At 39.8% G+C, this 21,977-nt stretch overlaps 2 long non-coding RNA genes across 2 annotated transcripts in view; both read right to left on the reverse strand.

Annotated features, from left to right (window-relative positions):
* Positions 1–21,977, reverse strand: part of LOC145517395 (uncharacterized) — a 227,125-nt gene that overhangs the window by 130,524 nt on the left and 74,624 nt on the right. The window lies entirely within an intron of this gene.
* Positions 12,683–20,913, reverse strand: LOC145517400 (uncharacterized). Its single transcript, XR_014062016.1, has 3 exons — positions 18,765–20,913; positions 18,236–18,421; positions 12,683–14,040 (listed from the first exon to the last, which is right to left on the reverse strand). It is a non-coding gene; the product is annotated as an uncharacterized LOC145517400 (long non-coding RNA).

Raw genomic sequence — 21,977 nt, forward strand, 5'->3', positions numbered from 1 at the left:
TGGAGTGGGTTGCCATTTCCTCCTCTAAAGAATCTTCCCAACCTAGGGTTCAAGCCTATGTCTCTTGCATCTCCTGAATTAGCAGGTGGATTCTTTACCACTAGTGCCACCTGAGAAGCCCTACTATATATAGCACAGGGAACTATATTCGATATCCTGTGACAAACAATAATGGCAAATAATATGAGAAATAAAATATATATGTGTGTATAACTTTGCTGTACTGAAGAAATTAACACTACATTGTAAATCAAATATACTTCAACAACAACAAAAAAAATTTAAAGCATTTGCTTCCCTCTGAGTCAGAGGTCCTAGCCCTGGCTCCTGGCCCATACCAACCCCAGGCTTCACCTGAGTACACATCTGATATACTTTACTTTTCTACTTGCTTCTGCCCAGCTTCTCTGGATATGTGTGAATCCCCTGAATGAGGAGGAGCACTGGGAATGCAAAAGTGGGAAATGTCATCCCATGAATGGAAAAAGACAGACCATTAAGAAATCTGACACTTCTCAGAAAGAGAAAAACAAATATTGTATACTAATACATATATATATATAATCTAGAAAGATGGTACTGATTAAATTATTTTCAGGGCAGCAATAAAGACACAGACATAGACAACAGACTTATGGACACGGGCGAGGGAGAAGGAGAGGGTGGGATGTGTGGAGAGACTAACATGAAAACTTATATTGCAATATGTAAAATAGATAACCAATGGGAATTTGCTGTATAACTCAGGGAACTCAAACCAGGGCTCAGTAACAACTTAGACGGGTGGAATGGAGAGGAATGTGGGAGGGAGGCTCAAGAGGGAGGGGACATATGTATACCTATGGCTGATTCATGTTGATGTTTGGCAGAAACTAACACAATTCTGTAAAGCAATTATCCTTCAATTAAAAAAAAATTTTAAGTGAAAAAAAAAAAAAAGAAATCTAATATTTCTAGTCTCCAACCAAACATCATTCAGGGAGAAAGAATGTTCTCTCAAACAGGCTGAAATCGTCTATGAAGCCAGAAAGATCTTATTTAGGGTTCACCTAAAAGCAAATTGTTGGGTCAAGCAAGTTGTGAGGATGGTAATATTGGGAGGGGGCACTGGTATAGGTGCACAGCATAAGAGGAACCTGTCCCTTTCCTTTTCTGTCTGTCCACTTAGAGCACTGCAGTTCCCTCAGCCCTGCAGCTGAGTGGCAAATGGCATTGGGCTCTTTGAAGCCTGACTTCAGTAGTGATTATCTGGCCAGCAGAACCAGTGTTGGAAAGAGAAGGGAACCTCTGAGTGAGACTGGGATGTGGGGCTATCTCCCAAGAAGAACCCCATGAGTTCTGCAGGGGAGATACTGTGGCATCCTTCTGTCAAGAGTAGCCGTTGACGACAGACAGGACTGAGATATACAGGCCACTGGGGAATCTCAGAAATCAACAAGGAGGAACTATGGGGGCAAAAAATCAACTAAATTATCTTTGGTCTAGGAGTAGGAAACTTAAGAGGTAGAAATTTTTATATTACTGTGACTGCCCTCATTTTAGTAATAGATGGGCAAAACCTAGGCTTTCTCATTACACATCTCACAGGGAATCAATGCTTAGGTGTTCGCTATGGGGACCCACATCAAAAAGGGAGGAGAGGACACTAGATTTTGTGCTCAACTTAGCATCACATGTTCCCTCTCTCCCCATTTTGAGGTAAAGTGTCCAGCCTGCTTTCTGGAACCACGGTGTCATGAGCAGTTTTATATATTCCAGACTTAGAAAACAATAATATGGCAAACCACTCTCGTCTTCCTCAAGAGATATAACTGAGGAAGATGGTTCAGAGGATGATAAAGTCAGGTGATGGGAGTCCTATGAAATGATGGGCTCCCCAGCCTGCACCTGCCTCCATGTTACTCAGATGCCTCTCCAGGGTTTGTCCAGAGGGGAAGATAGAAGGATATGAGATCAGAGCTAAAGGAACATGCTCCTGAAGACAAAGAAACAGCCGTTCCCTTAACTCTATAAATAAATATTTAAAAAAATTAAATTCAGCATTTGAGTTCTAAAATATTCTGACTGAAGTCATAGCTTTGCAAAGAAATCAAAGCAGGAAGGATTTGAAATGAACTTTAAGAAAGAAAATTCTCCTACATAGTAGTAAAAAGAGAGAGAGAATATGTTTAGGTTAACAGAAAATAAAGCTCTTTATCTCTCTTACTGTAAGACCCTCACTTATGGTAATATCTAGTTAAGTAAATATTCTTTTGTGATAATTGGCACTTAAACCCCCAAACAATGCAGTGGTAAACAGCAGAGGACAAAGACAAACTTAGAGTCTAGAATCAGTCTTTCCATTTGAAATCTCCACAGTGAGGCTGTGAGATATTAAGGACATAAGGAAGAAAAAAATGTAAAATCATTTAACATTTTTTTTAAAATAATTATGCCTTTTCAAATAGAAGAAAGCTGAGGCCTCGATACTGAGAAAAGTAAATGTGAGGTCATTCCTTTTCAGTAGAAATCCTCCCTATATCCGTCATCAAACAACACTGCTTGAAAATTTAATTGAATGTTTTCTATGTCTAGGGAGCTGTGAATAATGGCAACAAGGACAGTAAATAATAATTCAAGGTCCTTTGGAAATCTTAACTTTCAAGCAAACAATAACATTCACAACACTTTCAAGTTGAAATTGATGAATCTAAATTGTGCAGTACTTTGAGGAAGCTAACCTAACATCATCCTGGCACTGTATGTGGGTAGAGGACTTTGCACAAGAGGAGAAGAGGCTCATTCTTCACATTTTTTCCCTCTTTTTATTGCTGTAGGGCAAAGGAGAACTGTTGCTGCCGTGGTCTCATCCATAATAGAGAGAAAGGCAGACAGACAGGAGAGCTGCAACCTTTGAGTCCCCACTTGCTCCCCATCTGAAGGGCCCAACCCCCAGCCGTCTCCACACGAGGACTTCTGTCTTGCCCCATCTTACAGCACAGACTTCACATTGAATCCGGAGAAGTTTCTAATTGTGTAATGCAGTGAAAACAACACTAGTCTAGGAATCTGGAGGTCTGTGATCTAATCCACATCCCCTACTAATTGCTGTGTGGCCATGGGTGGTGACCAGTTTCCTCATCTGTCAAATGAAGAGGGTGGACTAGATCAAGGGTAGGAAACGTATTTTGCAGAGTCAAAATAATAAATATTGGGGGCTTAAAGGACCATGTGGTCTTTGTCCATCTACTCAACTGTGCCATTGCAGCACAAAAGCAGCCACAGACACACATGATCAAAGAAGTGTGGCTATAACATTTTATTCACAGAATAAGTAGCAGGTGAAATTTGCCCCAATGGCTGTAGAATAGTAGCTTGCCAATGCCTGTATAAGATAACTTCTTAAAGCCCTTTCAGCTCTGAAATCTCATGAACCTTTGATTCTAAAAATGAGATAGGATGGATCCGAAGATGGCAGAGGAATAAGACAGGGAGACCACTTTCTCCCCCACAAATTCATCGAAAGGTCATTTGAACGCTGAGCAAATACTACAAAACAACTTCTGAACGCTGACGGAAGACACCAGGCACCCAGAAAGGCAGCCCATTGTCTTCAAAAGGAGGTAGCACAAAATATAAAAAGAGAGACAAAAGAGTTAGGGACAGAGAACTGCCCCAGGGAGGGACTCTTAAAATAGAAGTTTCCAAACACCAGGAGACCCTCTCACCAATGGGTCTGTGAGGAGTTTTGGAATCTCAGAGGGCAACATAGCCGGGAGGGAAAAATAAATAAATAAAACCCACAGATTATGGGTCCAACTACAACTCTTAGTGGAGAAGTAGCCTGGAAGCTCACGCCCGCCATCAGCAAGCAGAGGTTGAACAGGGAGGAGTGGGCTGCACTGCTTAGGGTGAGAACCGGGCCTGAATGCCCTGAGGGCAATCTGAGGGAGCTAACGTGAGATAGCAACCTAAACTGTGGGACAGCCAGAGAGGGAAAAAAATAAAACTAAAAGAGGAGAGAGAGAGAGAGAACTTTCCCGTAAAAAGCTCTAACCTAAGACACTGCCGGCCCGATCACAGAACAAAGGATTGAGCGAATACCAGAGGAGAGCTAGCCAGCTTCAGACCGGCCCATCCCCCACCAGAGGCAGGGAGGCAGGCAGGCGCCAGCCAGAACCAGAAAGGGGCAATCTCGGCCCCAGAGACGGCATCCCCTACCAAACTGCGGGCAGGCTCTCTGTCGCTAACCAAGTCTTCCTGGGATCCTGGACGGTTGACATCCGTCAGGAGGGTCACAGCCAGAGATCAGCTCCCCAGAAGAGACACACATCACACCTGAGATGCAGCTGCACACCCAGGAAACCGAGCACTGGGACCAGGGAGGTGATAGACCCACCCCACCTGGGGAGTGTGTGCTTGCCAAGCAGCTGGTCGCCTGAGCTGCTCAGAACTGGGAAGGGCACAAAACGCAGGCCCAACTGAGTCTGTGCCTCTGTGGAGTACCCGAGAACCTGAACCTGAGTGGCATAGATCTGGGAAGTGCACACAACCCAGGGCCCACCTCAGAAGACAGTTCCCAGCAGAGCAACCTGAAGCCTAGTAGTATAGACAGGGAAAGCACACACACCGTGAGCGGGGGCAAACCCAGTGTGACCCAGACACTGTGAGCACTCCCCACACATGCCAGTGATATTTGTACGCAGTGTTCCTCCCTCCCCCCAGGACAATTGAACAAGTGAGCCTAAATAAATGACCACCTTCGCCCCCTTGTGTCAGGGTGGAAGTTAGATACTGAAGAGACTTGCAGACAGAGGAAGTCAAAATAAACAAAGAAGAGGGAATGGCTCTGGCAGTGACAGGTAAAACAGATTAAAACCCTGTAGTTAACACTGACTACATTGGAAGGGACCTATAAACCTTGAAAAGAAGTATAAGATGGAACAAGGAAATATCTGAAACTGAACTGACCACACACTGCCCTCAACAGCTCCAGAGAAATTCCTAGATATATTTTACTATCATCATTTTTTATTTCTTTTTAATTTTTTTAATTTTTAAGTTCTTTAGTAATCCTTTAATTTTCATTTTTAAAACCTACTATTACCTTATAAAAAAAAAAGACCCTATTTTTAAAGCAAATCGTTCTGGGCCTGTATTTTTTTTGTATAATTTTTGCAATTATGTTTTGTTTTTTTAATATTGTATTTTTGAGAGTCTAACCTCTACTCTAGATTTTTAATCTTTGCTTTTTGTTATTTGTTATCAGTTTTGAACCTTTAAGAATCCAATCTTCAGAACCCATTTTTACTTAGGAGTATGATTACTGGATTGATTGCTCTCTCCACCTTTGACTCTCATTTTTCTCCTCCAGGTCACCTCTATCTCATCCCTCCCCCTTCTCTTCTCTACTTAAATCTGTGAATCTCTTTGGGTGTTCTGGGCTGTGAAGAAAACTTAGGGAACTGATCACAGGCTAGACTGGTCTCTCTCCTTTTGACTCCCCCTTCTCTCCTCCTGGTCACCTCTATCTCCTTCCTGCCCTTTCTCTTCTCTATGGAATTCCGTGAATCTCTCTGAGTGTTCTAGACGGTGGAGAGCAAATAGGAAATTGATTACTGGCTAGACTGCACTCTTCCCTTTTGATTCCCCCTCTTCTCCTCCTGGTCACCTCTATCTCCCTCCTCCTTCTTCTCTTTTTCATATAACTGTGAACCTCTCTTGATGTCCCTCACTGTGAAAAATCTTTTCACCATTAACCTAGATGTTTTGTCATCAGTGCTGTATGGATGGAGAAGTCTTGAGGCTACTACAAGAATAAGACTGAAAGCCAGAGGCAAGAGGCCTAAAATCAAAAACTGAGATCACCAGAAATCTCCTGACTCCAGGGACCATTAATCGACAAAAACTCATCCAAAAGCCTCCATACCTACACTGAAACCAAGCTTCACCCAAGAACCAACAAGTTTCAGAGCAAGATATACCAAGCTAATTCTCCAACAAAGCAGGAACATAACCCGCACAAAAATACAGGTGGCCAAAAGTCACACCAAACCCATAAACACCTCAAAATTCACTACCAGACACTTCATTGCACTCCAGAGAGAAGAGATCCAGCTCCACCCACCAGAACACCAACACAAGCTTCCCTAACCAGGAAACCTTGACAAGCCACTCATCCAACCCCACCCTGAGGAACCTCCACAATAAAGAGGAACCACAAACTGCCAGAATACAGAAAGGCCACACCAAACACAGCAACCTAAAGAAGATGAAAAGTCAAAGAAATATTCAGCAAGTAAAGGAACATGATAAAAGCCCACCAAACCAAACAAAAGAGGAGGAGATAGGGAGTCTAACTGAAAAAGAATTCAGAATAATGATAGCAAAAATGATCCAAAATTTTGAAAACAAAATGGAGTTACAGATAAATTGTCTGGAGACAAGGATTGAGAAGATGCAAGAAAAGTTTAACAAGGACCTAGAAGAAATAAAAAAAAAAGTCAATCAATAATGAATAATGCAATAGCTGAGATCAAAAGCACTCTGGAGGGAGCCAACAGTAGAATAACTGAGGCAGAAAGATAGGATAAGTGAGGTGGAAGTAGAATTGTGGAAATAAATGAGGCAGAGAGGAAAAAAGAAAAAAGAATTAAAAGAAATGAGGACAACCTCAGAGACCTCTGCGACAATATCAAATGCCCCAACATTCGAATCATAGGAGTCCCAGAAGAAGAAGACAAAAAGAAAGGCCATGAGAAAATACTTGAGGAGATAATAGTTGAAAACTTCCCTAAAATGGGGAAGGAAATAGCCACCCAAGTCCAAGAAACCCAGAGAGTCCCAAACAGGACAAACCCAAGGCGAAACACCCCAAGACACATATTAATCAAATTAATGAAGTTCAAACACAAAGAACAAATATTAAAAGTAGCAAGGGAAAAATAACAATTAACCCACAAGGGGATCCCCATAAGGATAACAGCTGATCTTTTGATAGAAACTCTTCAGGCCAGAAGGAAATGGCAGGACATACTTAAAGTGATGAAACAGAAAAACCTACAACCCAGATTACTGTGCCCAGCGAGGATCTCATTCAAATATAAAGGAGAAATCAAAAACTTTACAGACAAGCAAAAGCTGAGGAAATTCAGCACCACCAAAGCAGCTCTTCAACAAATGCTAAAGGATCTTCTCTAGACAAGAAACACAGAAAAGGATTATAAACACGAACCCAAAACAACAAAATAAATGGCAATGGGATCATACTTAACAATAATTACTTTAAATGTAAATGGGTTGAATGCCCCAACCAAAAGACAAAGACTGGCTGAATGGATAAAAAAACAAGACCCTTATATATGCTGTCTACAAGAGACCCACCTCAAACCTAGGGACACATACAGACTGAAAGTGAAGAGCTGGAAAAACATATTTCACACAAATGGAGACCAAAAGAAAGCAGGAGTAGCAGTACTCATATCAGATAAAATAGACTTTGAAACAAAGTCCTTGAAAAGAGACAAAGAAGGACACTACATAATGATCAAAGGATCAATCCAAGAAGATATAACAATAATAAATATATATGCACAGGGAGGACTGGCGTGCTGTGATTCATGGGGTCGCAAAGAGTAGGGCACGACTGAGCGACGGAACTGAACTGATGCCCCCAAATAGGAGCACCGCAATATGTAAGGCAAATGCTAACAAATATGAAAGGGGAAATTAGCAATAACACAATAATAGTGGGAGACTTTAATACTCTACTTACACCTATGGATAGATCAACTAAACAGAAAATTAGCAAGGAAACACAAACTTAAATGATACAATGGAGCAGTTAGACCTAATTGATATCTATAGGGCATTTCACACTAAAACAATGAATTTCACCTTTTTCTCAAGTGTACACGGAACCTTCTACAGGATAGATCATATCCTGGGCCATACATCTAGCCTTGGTAAATTCAAAAACATTGAAATCATCTCAAGCATCTTTTCTGATCACAATGTGGCAAGATTAGATGTCAACTACAGGAAAAAAACTATGAAAAATACAAACAGAAGGAAGTTAATCTACACACTCCTGAATAACCAACAAATCACAGAAGAAATCAAAAAAGAAATCAAAATATGCACAGAAATGAACGAAAATGAAAACACAACAATCAAAAACCCATGGGATTCAGTAAAAGCAGAGCTAAGGGGAAGGTTCATAGCGATACAAGCCTACCTCAAGAAACAGGAGAGAAATAAAATAAATAACCTAACTCTACACCTAAAAACTAGAAAAAGAAGAAATGAAGAACCCCAGGGTAGGTAGAAGGAAAAAAGTCGCAAAAATTATGGCAGAAATAAATGCAAAAGAAAGAAAAGAGATCATAGCAAAAATCAACTAAGCTAAAAACTGGTTCTTCGAGAAGATAAATAAAATAGACAAACCATTAGCCAGAGTCATCAAGAAACAAAGGGAGAAGAATCAAATCAACAAAATTAGAAATGAAAATGGAGAAATCACAACAGACAACACAGAAATGCAAAAGAACATAAGAGACTACTATCAGCAACTATATGCCAAAAAAATGGACAACTTGGAAGAAATGGATAAATTCTTAGAAAAGTATAACTTTCCAAAACTGAAGCAGGAAGAAATAAAAATTTTTAACAGACCCATCACAAGCACAGAAATTGAAATCGTAATCAGAAATCTTCCAACAAACAAAACCCCAGGACCAGACGGCTTCACAGCTGAATTCTACCAAAAATTTAGAGAAGAGCTAACACCTATTCTACTCAAACTCTTCTAGAAAATTGCAGAGGAGGGTAAACTTCCAAACTCATTCTATGAGGCCACCATCACTCTAATACCAAAAACAAACAAAGATGCCACAAAAAAAGAAAACTGCAGGCGAATATCACTGATGAATATAGATGCAAAAATCTTTAACAAAATTCTAGCAAGCAGAACCCAACAACATATTAAAAAGATCATACATCATGACCAAGTGGGCTTTATCCTAGGGATACAAGAATTCTTCAATATTTGCAAATCAATCAATGAGATACACCACATTAACAAATTAAAATATAAAAACCATATGATTATCTCAAAAGATGCAGAGAAAGCCTTTGACAAAATTCAACATCCATTTATGATAAAAACCCTCCAGAAAGCAGGCATAGAAGGAACATACATCAACATAATAAAAGCCATATATGATAAACCCACAGCAAACATTATCCTCAATGGTGAAAAATTGAAAGCATTTCCCCTCAAGTCAGGAACAAGACAAGGATGCCCACTCTCACCACTGTTATTCACCATAGTTTTGGAAGTTTTGGCCACAGCAATTAGAGCAGAAAAAGAAATAAAAGGAATCCAGATTGGAATAGAAGTAAGACTCTCACTGTTTGTAGATGACTTTATCCTCTACATAGAAAACCCTAAAGACTCCACCAGAAAATTACTAGAGCTAATTAATGAATACAGTAAAGTTTCAGGATATAAAATTAACACACAGAAATCCATTGCATTTCTATATACTAACAATGAGACAACAGAAAGAAAAATTAAAGAAACAATTCCATTCACCATTTCAACAAAAAGAATAAAATACTTAGGAATAAATCTACATAGAGAAACAAAAGACCTATATATAGAAAACTATAAAACACTGATGAAAGAAATCAAAGAGGACACAAATAGATGGGGAAATATACCATGTTCATGGATCGGAAGAATCAATATAGTGAAAACGAGTATACTACCCAAAGCAATCTATAGATTCAATGCAATCTCTATCGAGCTACCAATGGTATTTTTCAGAGAATTAGAACAAATAATTTCACAATTTGAATGGAATTACAAAAAACTTCAAATAGCCAAAGCAATCTTGAGAAAGAAGAATGGAACTGGAGGAATCCACCTGCCTGACTTCAGGCTATACTACATAGCAACGGTCATCAAGACAGTATGGTACTGGCACAAAGACAGAAACGTAGATCAATGGATCAAAACAGAAAGCCCAGAGATAAATCCATGCACCTATGGACACCTTATCTTTGACAAAAGAGGCAGGAATATACAATGGAGAAAAGACAATCTCTTTACCAAGTGGTGCTGGGAAAACTGGTCAACCACTGGTAAAAGAATGAAACTTAAGAAAAAGAAATGCAAAAAAGCAAAATGGCTGTTTGAGGAGGCCTTACAAATAGCTATGAAAAGAAGAGAAGTGAAAAGCAAAAGAGAAAAGGAAAGATATATCCATTTGAATGCAGAGTTTCAAAGAATAGCAAGGAAAGATAAGAAAGCCTTCCTCAGTGACCAATGTAAAGAAATAGAGGAAAACAATAAAATGGGAAAGACTAGAGATCTCTTCAAGAAAGTTAGAGATACCAAGGGAACATTTTATGCAAAGATGGGTTCAATAAAGGACAGAAATGGTAGGGACCTAACAGAAGCAGAAGATATTAAGAAGAGGTGGCAAGAATACACAGAAGAACTGTACAAAAAGGATCTTCACTACCCAGATAATCCGATGGCGTGATCACTCACCTAGAGCCAGACATCCTGGAATGTGAAGTCAAGTGGGCCTTAGGTAGCATCACTATGAACAAAGCTAGTGAATGTGTTGAAATTCCAGTTGAGCTATTTCAAGACCTGAAAGATGATGCTGTGAAAGTGCTGCACTCAATATGCCAGAAAATCTGGAAAACTCAGCAGTGGCCACAGGACTGGACAAGGTCAGTTTTCATTCCAATCCAAAAGAAAGGCAATGCCAAAGAATGCTCGAACTCCCACACAATTGCACTCATCTCACACACTAGTAAAGTAATGCTCAAAATTCTCCAAGCCAGGCTTCAGCATTACGTGAACCATGAACTTCCAGATTTTCAAGTGGTTTTAGAAAAGGCAGAGGAACCAGAGATCAAATTGCCAACAGTCTCTGGATCATCAAAAAAGCAAGTGAGTATCAGAAAAATATCTATTTCTGCTTTATTGACTATGCCAAAGCCGTTGACTGTGTGGATCACAATAAATCTGGTAAATTCTGAAAGAGATGGGAATGCCAGACCACCTGACCTACCTCTTGAGAAATCTGCATGCATGTCAGGAAGCAACAGTTAGAACTGGACATGGAGCAACAAACTGGTTCCAAATAGGAAAAGGAGTACGTCAAGGCTGTATATTGTCACCCTGCTCATTTAACTTATATGCAGAGTACTTCATGAGAAGTGCAGGGCTGGATGAAGCACAAGTTGGAATCAAGATTGCCAGGAGAAATATCAATAACCTGAGATATGCAGATGACACCACCCTTAAGGCAGAAAGTGAAGAAGAACTAAAGAACCTCTGGATGAAAGTGAAAGAGGAGAGTGAAAAAGTTGGCTTAAAGTTCAACATTCAGAAAACTAAGATCATGGCATCTGGTCCCACCACTTCATGGGAAATAGATGGGGAAACAGTGGAAACAGTGGCTGACTCTGTTTTTCTGGACTCCAAAATCACTGCAGATGGTGACTGCAGCCATGAAATTAAAAGACGTTTATTCCTTGGAAGGAAAGTTATGACCAACCTAGATAGCATTTTAAAAACAGAGACATTACTTTGCCAACAAAGGTCCGTCTAGTCAAGGCTGTGATTTTTCCAATGGTCATGTGTGGATGTGAGAGTTGGACTATAAAGAAACCTGAGCACCGAAGAATTGATGCTTTTGAACTGTGGTGTTGGAGAATACTCTTGAGAGTCCCTTGGACTGCAAGGAGATCCAACCAGTCCATCCTAAAGGAGATCAGTCCTGAGTGTTTATTGGAAGGACTGATGTTGAAGCTGAAACTCCAATACTTTGGCCACCTCATGTGAAGAGTTGACTCATTGGAAAAGATCCTGATCCTGGGGAAGATTGAGGGCAGGAAAAGAAGTGGATGACAGAGGATGAGATGGCTGGATGGCATCGCTGACTTAATGGCATGGGTTTGGACTCTGGGAGTTGGTGATGGACAGGGAGGCCTGGCCTGCTGTGGTTCATGTGGTCGCAAAGAGTCAGACTCAACTGAGTGACTGAACTGACTGACTGACTGAGAACACTTTCTAACACCATACACACAAATAAACTCAAAATGGATTAAAGATCTAAATATAAGACCAGAAACCATAAAACTCCTAGAGGAAAACATAGGCAAATCACTCTCTGACATAAATCACAACAGGATCCTCTATGACCCACCTCCCAGAGTAATGGAAATAAAAGTAAAAATAAACAAATGGGACCTAATTAATCTTAAAAGCTTTTGCACAACGATGGAAACTATAAGCAAGGTGAAAATACGGCCTTCAGAATCGGAGAAAATAATAGGAAATGAAGCAACTGACAAAGGTTTAATCTCAAAAATATATAAGCAGCTCCTACAGCTCAATTCCAGAAAAATAAACGACCCAATCAAAAAATGGGCCAAAGAACTAAACAGACATTTCTCCAACAAGATATACAGATGGCTAACAAACACATGAAAAGATGCTCAGCAGCACTCATTATCAGAGAAATGCAAATCAAAACCACAATGAGGTACCATCTCATGCCGGTCAGAATGGCTGCTATACAAAAGTCTACAAACAATAAATGCTGGAGAGGGTGCAGAGAAAAAGGAACCCTCTTACACTGTTGGTGGGAATGTAAACTAGTACAGCCACTATGGAGAACAGGGTGGAGATTCCTTAAAAAGCTGGAAATAGAACTGCCATATGACCCACCAATCCCACTGCTGGACATACACACTGAGGAAACCAGAATTGAAAGAGACACATGTACCCCAATGTTCATCGCAGCACTGTTTATAATAGCCAGAACATGGAAGCAACCTAGATGTCCATTGGCAGACGAATAGATAAGAAAGCTATGGTACATATACACAATGGAATATTACTCAGCTATTAACAAGAATGCATTTGAATCAGTTATAATAAGGTGGTTGAAACTGGAGCCTATTATACAGAGCAAATTAAGCCAGAAAGAAAAACACCAATACAGTATATTAACGCATATATATGGAATTTAGAAAGATGGTAACGATGACCCTATATGCGAGACAGCCAAAGAGACACAGATGTAAAGAACAGACTGTTGGACTCTGTGGGAGAAGGCGAGGATGTGGTGATTTGAGAGAATAGCATTGAAACATGTATATTATCATATGCAAAATAGATCGCCAGTCCAGGTTCGATGCATGAGGCAAGGTGCTCAGGGCTGGTGCACTGGGATGACCCTGACAGATGGAATAGGGAGGGAGGTGGGAGGGAGGGCCTGGATGGGAAATACATGTACACCCATGGCTGATTCATGTGAATGTATGGCAAAAAACCACCACAATATTGTAAAGTAATTAGCCTCTAATTAAAATAAAAAAATAATAAATAAAAAAAGAAAGAAACAAAACAAGGATCTTCTGTCCAAATACAGAAAAAGTAAAAAATAAATAAATAAAAATGAGATAGGCAGTTAGTCCTACCTATCGCAGATGAGCTTGTGATACCCAGGAAGAACCTGCAGATAGTTCCAGAAGACTTGAGTGACTTGATAGTCTCTGAGCCTAAAAACCCACCTACATCGGCAGTACAACAAAGCAAGGGAAATAAATATATATTCAAAGGATTGAAAAGCAGGTAATAAAAGTGCCATTATTTGTGGAAGATATGATTGTGTGTATTCAAGGAGAGAGAGAAATTATCAGAATAAGTAACATATAATCTGGTCAGTTACCTATCCATCCCCCATCTATTCCATTTCTCCCCTGTCCTATACTGTATTGAAGGGACCAAAATTGTGCAATTTATTTTGGCCTGTGGCTTCTATTTACACTCATTCAGCCAATGGAAGAGCCTTGGTGAATAATAGTTGGGGTGGGAGTGGATCCAGGGTGTTTTTCTCTCTCTGCTCCCTGTGTCATCTTAGGAACTACTGATTTCTTTCTAGCTCCTCCTGCACGTGCTGTCTCTGACTCCACTTAGGCTGAGTGATGCTGGTCTCTGGGCTTCAGTAATGCTACCTTCTTTTTTCATTCCTGCAGTCCAGAGGTGGAAACAGCTCACTGGTTTTTATAATTTAAATTGCCCCATTACCTCTTCTCTTTCAATTTTCAATTCCTCTATCACCTGTTACAAATATCTTATATTAAGTTCTCTTTGTATAAAATACTTAGAATAATTCCTGCTTTCCTGAGTGGAAAATAAGCTGCCATGTAATACAAAATGAATATACAAAAATTAGTATTTCTTCTCTGTAACAGAAGCAAACAATTAAAGTGAAGCTTAAAGAAGATAACTATTTGCAATAGTGTCAAAAGTATAAAATACCTAGGAATATTAATGAAAGATATACAAGCTTTCTTCACATAAAACTATAAAACACTATTAAGAGAAATTAGGGGAAAAAAATCTAAATAAGGAGGGAATTATTTTTTACATAGAACATATAAGCAGTAATGCAAAGGAAATATTAATAAATTAGGGTATAATAATTTTAAAGCTTATAACCATAAAAATGCATAAGAGAAGCAAAAAGCAAACTATAAGTAGGAAGACATATATACAATTTTTGTAATAAGGAATATTATATCTTTATATAATAATGAAAAGGCAGACAATGCACAATGCAGTAGGAAATGAACAAGATGAAAACTTCAAGAAGTAAAGTAAAAAAATCATAAAATATTTTAAAAGCAAATAGACTCCCAGACTGCTAAAGGTTAAGGGAAACATGCTGCAGTATTTCTCAGAGGAAAATGAATATCTAAACAAAATTTTTAGCATATATATAAATTATGCTGCGTGGAGCCCCATTATTGGTAGGTAAAAATATACAGATTAGAAAACTTTCAGGAAGGAATGTTTTTGATTAATCATCAAAGAGAAAGAGAATTACAGGAATATTATTTGGAAAAAAAAAAAAGAAAAATAGACCAGAAACTAGAACAGAAAATTTATCCAAATAGCCAATGAATGTATACAGTGAGTGACCTCATTACTGATGAAAGAAATCCAAATGAAATAACACTACATTTAGTATGGCTAAAATTTAAAAGATTGACAGTACCTAAGATTTGCAGCTCTATTTCACAAACTGCTACGTAAATCAGGGAGTGATTTCACGGCAAGCATAAATCAGGGCAACAAGTTTAGAAAATACTTTGTCATTATTTCCTGAAGTTGAATGTATATAAGCCACATTCCCCAGCAATTCTGCTACTGGGTATATTCTATGAATTCTAACAATAGAAACAATAGAAAACATGCATGTGTGCCTCAATAGATATCAGTTATGATGGCCAAAGGCAAGGTCCAGCCCAAAATCCCATCAACAGTAAATAGATAAATAACCATAAACTCACACAACAGAGCAGTATACAGCAGTGAAAATAAAACACAGCGATTAATATGCAACACAATGTGTGCAAATCGCTCAAAATAAGGTCAAGCAGAAAAAAGCCATTCTGAACACCGTTCATTTGCCCAATCATTTGGTCAACCACCAAGCCCAGGCAGAAGGAGCCCAGGAATGAATGTCCTCCCCTCTGTCCTCTCGCCCTCTCACCTGCTTCTTGTCAGTGGGATCTGACCAAAAGCTAGTCAGGCTCCCAGCACAGACATGGGCAGAGAGGGCTGAAAGCTGGACCTGGCGGGCAAATGGAGCATATCCAGAGTGGCTCTGTACAGAGACAGCACAGGATCCCTTCATCTGCCTGCCTGACAGACCTTGCGTCAGGAAGGCTCCCCACTTCCCCACTATTAGTATTAGTGCTGCTTTCATTTTGCACACAACTTGTACACAGTCTTTTTAGCAAACTCTTTTAAATTTTCATTTTGATTATGTTGTTTCCTGTCAGAAACCTGACCCATACAAAGCCAGACTCAAATATTTACAAAATACACTGATACAAAAAGAGGAAACAAAACTGAATTACCACTGGAGGGAATCCACACATACGTGGTAAAATTATAGAGAAAAGGAAGGAATAAATTGGCAGGAAAGTTAAGAGCATGGAAACTTGTGGGCAAGGAGGAAAAACACATGAGGGCATCCTGGGGTGCTGGCCATGTCCTGTTTATTTATCTGGCTGATGATTAAGTACTCTTTGCTTTATAAAAATGTATTAAGCTGTTCATTTACACTTTATGTATTGTTGCAGTGTCCTTGCCATTGTTCAAAATAAAAACAGCTTAGAGGAAAACAAAACAAGGGGAAATTTTTATTTGATTGCTGTAGTCCATTAGATGAACTTCTGCTTTAAGAACATAGATGTCAGGTGCATAATTTAATCAACCACACAGTTTGGAGAGAAAAGCAGAAATCCAGACTGTTGAAAACTGTCCCTATAATTATACTGAGATTGAACCAGGAATATCAGTTTATAAGCCTGCAGATGATCTTGTTGGCCCAAAGGAGAATAGATGAAAGGCAAGAACACAGAGAAAGAGATGCAAAGCTTGAGCAGGAGGAGACTGTGACCGGGAAAGAGAGTCTAGAAGGTTCCAGAAACACACAGAGCCAAATTCAGTATGGCGAAGGCGTGTGGGTGCAGAAGGGTGCGCAGCAAATGTGTGTTTACATCTGGCCCTGAGCTACTAACATGGAAATAATTTCACTTGGAGTTTATTTCAGTTATTAGCTTCTGGAGAACCCTCATGATAGGTCAATAATTGATAGGTAGGTAGAAAATTCAAAACATGTGCTTGCCCAGGACTATAAATGAAATTTCTAAACAAAGGAAAGTTATCAGAGTACAGTCTATTTTAAATGTGTTTTCTGCAGGTAAGCTCATTCTTTGCCCAAATTAAAAGTAAAATGCAATATATTTGGAAAATAAATAAAGGTCGTGGGATGAATACAGACTATTTCAGTGCAGTCCCATTAATATCTTAAGTCATGATGTAATCTACTGTGCAAAAGAACTACAGGCTCTAATCTAGTACCATTAGCAGCACGTATTCAAATCATGTGGAGAGATTACATAAATGACCTACTAGTGTAGTAAGTGAAGTTCCAAAGGCTATTGTGCATAACTTAATGAACCAAGAGAAAAACACCACCTCTCAGAGAGTCTCAAAAATGGTCCATTGGCCTAAAAATAATTCATTATAAAAGTTTAAAAGTAAGAAAACATGGTAAGGATTATTCAAGTTTCTCTGTTGTGGAGAAGATAGCATAGAACATGTTTCACTCAGTAGAGAGAGGCTTAATTCACAGCTGAGTTGGGCACTATCCTTCAATATTCCTCAGTGGGTTTAGTTAGGGTGGTTTGAGTCCTGTGGTCACAGCACCGAATGGAGTACAGTCTGCTCTAAAAGGAACATCTCTAGATTTTTTTCATTAATCCAGGATATTGTAGGAAGTAGAATTTTCTACAAGTGAATATTTTATCATATTCTTTGATCCTTCCTAGAGAGTTAAACTGCATTCAGGATTTTTAAATGCTGTATAGCAATCCAACCTCCACCTGAAATGCTGGATTTTTTTCACTGCCATTTGTCTGTTTAGATTTTTCTAAATGTTAAATTTTATTTGTTTTTGTAATAGATAATATTTGTACATGCATGGTATAAAACTGAAATGCACAAGGTGTTCTGTGTAAATATGTCTCCCATGTCTCTTCCTAAGCAACTGGTTCCCAGTCCATGAACTGTCCATGTAATGGAGAAGCCATCTCACAAATCCAGACCTCAGCCACCCCCTCCCTACTCTGAGATAATAATATTGGAGGGCTCCACTTGCCTATCCATAAAGACCCTTACAAAAAAACTTACCCAGAGGCCCTCAAGGTCCCTGGGCATGTTGGGAGATGCACAATTTCATGACAACAACAAAGTTTAAAACGAACTGGGCAACTCAGTGTGGTTGATGGGTCACTGCAGTCACTATGCCCTGGATTATGCAGCATCACATAGAGGTCAGGATCTCTCTCAATCCTTGAACCCAATTTAGCAGCATTTTTCCATCAGCAAAGGAGCTTGCTGTGTTCATCCCTGTGTTGTCCCATTAACAAGAATTACTCTCCCCTCCACTGTTGACTGAGGACCTGTTGTATACAGTCCACAAGGTTCCACAAAGATCAGTGTTTGCTAATGTGGTTGCCCTGAGCATATGTATCCATGTGTGAAATTTTACCTACTTCCTGTGGTAAAAATTCACAGTTTTGTGATGTAACATGAAATCTATCTTTTATACCAATTTTATATGTCTTTTGGTATGATTGACCTTACCTTACTTCAACAAGAAAGTGAAGGGTGACGTATTGAAATGGGCTGAAATTTTACTAAATATTTCATGTTCATCAATCATTGTTAAAGAATGGCCTCCAAAGGACTTCCCTGGTGGGCCAGTGGTTCAGAATCTGTGTTTCCACTGCAGGAGGCACGGGTTCCATCCCTGGTTGGGGAACTAAGATCCTGCGTGCCATACAGCATGGCCAAAAAATAAATAAACAAAATGAATTTAAGTAAGCATCTTTGAAAAAAAGAATGACTCCCAAAACTTAGGATGCAAAGATAATCCAGAGATCTCAAAGAACATGCACTAGAGAGAAGTAATGATTTCTTCTGGGCTAGGAAAGGAGGCCTGCAGACGTATTTTGCATTCTTCTTATCCATCTGCATTTTCCCCTGAATAAACGTGTAATGCTCGTGTAATAGGAAGAAATTCTTGAGCTTTCAAACTATTTAAGAAGCTATTGTTCCCCTTTATAGGTAGCAAAACTGAAGCAGTGATGGCCTAAGTGACTTTGCATTGTACCTCAGAGATTCAGTAGGAAGGTGGAATTTCAGATGGGATCCTCCGGGTCCTAGTTTATTTTTTAGCCCAGTGAATCTGCTGTCATCTTTTATAAGAGCACTGTATTTTGAAAGCATCTCTCCAAGACACCTCTGAGGTTAATGCCTTAGAAAAACTGATCAAACATAATGACTTTGATAGAGACCATTTCACATTACTTCTACCAATCTATTTTTCTTGGTTCATGCTCTCAAAAATGTCTAACTTTCCCCAATGACCCTGTTCACACCGATTCCAGTTTTTAACAACATAGGCAAGGATTTAAGTTGATCGTCTATGAGGCAAAAAGAAAATGACAGTAGAATTCAGTTCTCAGTGATGGCTAGAGAATATGCAATACATCTCTATATTAGGGACCATCAGGACTGCATTATCCAGCAACCACCGGGCAGCTAATGCCTGCAGCTGATGAGAGCCTTCTCTACCCCCACCACCCCACCCCAACTCATCCCCGTACCATTGTTTGTAGCTCTTAAGGTAGTCATTATAAGGGGCTCCAGAGCCCCAAAATGTGAATTTTGTGGTGAAGAAAAATAAGAAATATGGAATTTCTAGAGGACAGAGGATTCTGACATACACTTCATCTAATCCCCTCACAGAAGGATTAAAAAGGACAAAACTTTGAATTCATTAATAAGTAGTGGGGTTTGTTTCTTAAGGATTTGTGTCTCTATGGAGAAGTAAAGAGCTTCCCATGTGGCGCAGTGGTAAAGAACCTGCCTGCCAATGCAGGAAATGCAAGAGACACAGGTTTGATCCTTGGGTCTGGAAGATCTCCTGGAGAAGGAAATGCCAAACCAATCCAGTATTCTTACCTGAAAAATTCCATGGACAGAGGAGTGTGGGGTCGCAAAGAGTTGGACACAACTGAGCAACTGAGCACAGCACAGAAGTAAAGCCATTAGTCTGGTTTACCTAATAATTCTTCCAGAAGAAAGGAGTTGGAATACAACTGGGTCCCCCTCAAGGAGAATGTAGGGAAAGCTTCTGGAAGTGATTTGCAGCTTCTCTGTCACCCCCTCTTCTTAGAGTTCCCATCGCCCCTCAGGTGCAGTGTCCACCTCCTCCAGATCATAGGGCCCATGAGATAGAATTTATTTCTACTTCATGTGGCAACTGGACTGCCCCTGAATCCAGAAAGCTGGACTTAAATGGGTTGAGCTAGGTTGGGCATATGCAACCTCCCATCTGCCAGGCTACCTGGATCCAGGGATTAGGTCTTACAGGGCGAATCAACCAGCCAGTTCAGATGTGCTCAGTTAGGGACATTCATCAGGTCCCATTCTCCAAGAAGGAGATTCAAGTTCAACTTGTAGCCAGGTCCAAGAACATCCTACAGAGCTAAGAAACAGGATCAGGAGGGATAGAGCTAAGAGTGGGATAGAGCTAATAAACAGGACAGGGGAGAATGGAGCAGAGTTGGTGAGAAATGAGCGTTTAAAGTGTATGTGCAACTTTAGATCAGGGAGTCCACTGCTTGTCTTTACTTTAGCAGCGAATGGAATACCCAGAGATGTGCCTGATGGGCTTAAAACAGATGCCACTATTGTAAGACTATCCTCTACATCCCTATCTCAAAACCCAGTAGGAATTGTCAGATCCATGTTGAATGCAAAATTAAAGTGCAATTCACTCCCAGAATTCTACATTATCTTCCTTTAGCATGTGTATCAGTCATACTCTTGGTTGACACTGGCTGCTAAACAAAAAAGGATGTGACAATTCACAGAAGTGTTGGTTGGGACACCTGGAGACCCAAGGATGAGCTTGGGTACAACGTTTAAAACCATGGTGCAGTTGGTCTGTTAAAGAGCAACCCCACTGCTATGAGCCAACTAGGACACCTTGCTGTGGCCACTGCCACCACTGCACTAGCCAGTGGGAGTCTACATCTGGCCTGTGAGTTCACACTGCTCTCCCTGGATCAGTGTCTCACACAGGCATATCTGACAGATGCATCCCAGGATACATGGTACACTTTACCTGCAGAAAGGGCTACAGACTTGAAGTTTGACTCTGCACTAAGGACGTGGGGCTCAAAAAATAGAAACTTCTCCAAACACAGAATGACAGTCAAAAAGAAATGGGCAATTTTGACAGGGGTGCCAAAATAACTCAGTGGGGAAAAATACTCTTTTCAGCAAATAATGCTGAACAATTAACATCCACATACAGAAGAATGAAGTTGGAATCATTCTTTACCCCACAGGCAAACATTTACCCCAAGTGGAGTGTAGGTCTAAATGTAAGAGCTAAAACCATAAAATTCCTAGGAGGAGACATAGAAGCAAATCTTTGTGAATGTGTGTTAGGCAAAGCCTTCTTAGATATGGCACCAAAAACATAAGTACCAAAACAAAACAAAATGATAAATAAGATTTCATCAAATTAAAAATTTTGTCCTTCAAATCATACCATCAAGAAAGTGAAAATTAAGATTCTCAACATTAATAATTATTGGATAAATGCAAATCAAAACTACAGTGAGGTGCCTGCCACCTTACATGAGTCAGAATGGTCATCATTTAAAACTCTACAAATAATAAATACAGAAGAGGATGTGGAGAAAAGGGAACCCTCCTTCTATAGGTGGGAATGTAAAGTGGTGCAGCCACTATGGAAAATAATATGGAAGTTCTTCAGAAAACTAAATATAGAGCTACCATATGACCCAGCAATGCCACTCCTGGGCATATATCCAGAGAAAATATAATTCAAAAAGACACATACAACAAGATGTTCACAGCTGCACTATTCACCATAGCAAAAACAAGGGGAAATCCTAAATGTCCATCAACAGATGAACAGGTAAAGAAGGCGTGGTATATATGTGTACTATATATACATACAATGGAATACTACTCAGCCATAATAAAAAAAAAAGAATGAAATAATGCCATTTGAAGCAACATAGATGAACCTAGAGATTATCATACTAAATGAAGTAAGTCAGAGAAATACCATATGGTATCACTTATATGTGGAATCTAAGTTCAGCTCAGTTGCTCAGTCATGCCCGACTCTTTGCGACCCCATGGACTGCAGCACGCCAGGCTTCCTTGTCCATCACCAACTCCCAGAGCTTGCTCAAATTCATCTCCACCGAGTTGGTGATGCCATCCAACCGTCTCATCCTCTGTCTTCCCCTTCTCCTCCTGCCTTCAATCATTCCCA

Source organism: Giraffa tippelskirchi, chromosome 8 (genome assembly GCF_054371585.1).
Source record: "Giraffa tippelskirchi isolate mGirTip1 chromosome 8, T2T-mGirTip1v1.2.pri, whole genome shotgun sequence".
Classification (NCBI taxonomy): Eukaryota; Metazoa; Chordata; class Mammalia; order Artiodactyla; family Giraffidae; genus Giraffa; species Giraffa tippelskirchi.